This window comes from Helianthus annuus, chromosome 2 (genome assembly GCF_002127325.2).
Source record: "Helianthus annuus cultivar XRQ/B chromosome 2, HanXRQr2.0-SUNRISE, whole genome shotgun sequence".
Classification (NCBI taxonomy): Eukaryota; Viridiplantae; Streptophyta; class Magnoliopsida; order Asterales; family Asteraceae; genus Helianthus; species Helianthus annuus.
Window position 1 is genome coordinate 58,540,678 of NC_035434.2, and position 2,466 is coordinate 58,543,143.

General features: G+C 38.2%; 1 pseudogene; it reads right to left on the minus strand.

Annotated features, from left to right (window-relative positions):
• Nucleotides 1-2,028: 2,028 nt before the first annotated feature.
• LOC118490028 lies at nt 2,029-2,129 on the minus strand (annotated as a pseudogene).
• Between the last annotated feature and the right edge of the window lie 337 nt (nt 2,130-2,466).

Genomic DNA, 2,466 nt, shown 5'->3' on the forward strand with positions numbered 1-2,466 from the left:
ACGTTTTGGAGCAGCTTGGAGGCGAAAATTGGGAATTCTTGTGTGTTCTTGAAGTTTGAAAACATTAAGTTTGTTTGTTTGATTCCTATGAACAATACTTTTGATGTTATGATGATTCACCACACTATGAGTGGCTAATTCGTTTGGTGATCATCCTAAGTGTAAGGTTTGCTTGAGATATTTTTGTTTATTCTTGATTTCTAGAATAATAAACTTTGCATGTTTGTTTAGTTTGTTATGGTATTTGGATATTCGTTTGTAAAGTGTTAATTTGTGTTTGATCATAGTTCTAAACCATACGTTCTTGGTGTCGTTGGTAATCGAGATATCGTGGGAGGGATTAGGGTTGGATATTTGTTAATTGGTCATTGGGTAACAACCTCGCATTCTAGGAATCTGAGTACTTAGTTGCCTTTCATCACAAACATTTAATCAGACATGAGCCATGTCTATGTGGTTCTTTCTAGTGAGCATGAATATTAGTATTGCTTAAAACCTAAAACTTGGGATGATCGCTACTTGCTTAATTTGTTTTCAAAAAACTTAACTTTGATTTGCAATTTAATTTAGTTCAATTTAGATAATTAAAACCAATAAATCCAAATTCTGAAATTTACTTTTCGAAACTTAATTTAAATTTAGCCACTTAGAAAAGCTACTTAGATAATACATTTTTCACAAACTTCCTGTGTTCGATACCCACTTACCGCTAGCTATTTAGTTATAAATGGATTAAATTTGAGTGAGAGTTCGACCTCACATCAAATTTTGGCGCCATTGTCGGGGAGTAGTGCCCAACGTGTGTTATCTTTTGTAGTTTTAGTTTGTTATTTTTTTGGGTTTATGTTGGTTGTGTTTATTGTGCAGGTATTGATAGGTGCATGCATACGAGAGGCTCTCACAAGCTATCACCACTAGCATTCGATCAGGAAATTGAGCTGTGACAAAACCGAGTCCTGCTTCGAGAAAACAAAGTTATTAGTTCACCTACTACACCTACTACACCAAACAGCACAATGGAACCACGACCTCCCACTATGGGTCAAACAACACCAACCACACACCCACTAGTTTCTACTACCAATCCTACACCAATAAGTGAACTTAAACCAACCAATACCACATTACCTACAAGTACCCAAACCGAACATTCCTTTAGCTACCACCCCTCATAGATCGTTCCACCTTTTACATCTTTCTTCCCAACCTCCGGCCAATCATCATCTTCTTAACAAATACCACCACCACCACAATTTCAACCAAATCCATCTATAGTCCATACTACCCCTTCTTTTGAACCACCATTACAACCAGGTTTGCAATATCAACAACCTCAATTTATACAAACTATGGGAATGAGGTCTACCAAATCCTTGCATTGCATCCGTTCTTTGCCCTTGCACATAAGTGTAATCCTCTTGATCTCCATTACCCCCAAAACATATCCTTCCTCCTCATATGCAACAAAAAATTGTGCATTAACAAGTACCTTAACAAAGACCACAATTTCAAAGGCCAATGCCTCAACAACAACAAGTGGGTCAAATGTTTCAACCACCCCCTCAACAATTTGCACCTTAAAGACTGATTCAAAGACCAATGGGTTCACCACATCCAAGAGTTCGATTGGGTGTTCCTAGAAGACATAATCGCGAGGTAGTGAGGGGTATTAAAGCACACTTTAGGCCGGTTATCACCAACAATCCTTCACCAGTAGTTATTCCTCAAAATCAACAAGGGAGAACATTTGAGGTTAGAACAAATTCACTCCAAAGTTTGCCAAAGAACTAGGGGTTAGCAACAGAAGAACCCTACTTTCATTTGGAGGCATATGATTCTATATGCAACACTATTGGTGGGCAAGGATTTTCTTCTGATGATGTTAAGTTGGTCTTGTTTCAATTCTCATTGGAAGATAAAGCGAAGAGATGGTTTTACACTTTACCATCGGCCTCAATTTATACTTGGGCGGAGATGCAACAAAGATTTTTGGAAGAGTTTTTCACGACCCAAAAGACAAATGATACAAGACGGAGTTTGAGAAGTTTTCAACAATAATCGGGGGAAATTTTTCATGAGGCATTTGAACGTTTTAACATGATGATTAAAAACTGTCCTCATCATGGTATTGAGTTGTGGGAGTTATTGAATGTATTTCATGAGGGGCTGAATTCTGAAGATGCTTGTGATTTAATGTCCATCACCAATGGCACATTTGGTACCAACTATGAACAAGACGATTGGGCATTTTTGGAGCGAATGTCGGTCACGTCAGAAAGAAAAGCTCAATCATCAAGGAGAGTGAGACCAGCTATTACAAGAACCCAAGTACACACGGCGGATGATGGTAATGTTCAAACTTCCAACCAAATTTATGATGTGTGTGCAATTTGCAGCGAGTTGGGTCACGCGGCTGAAATTTACCTAGGAGGTGATGGGCAATATGAGGAGGTGAATGTTATTAAA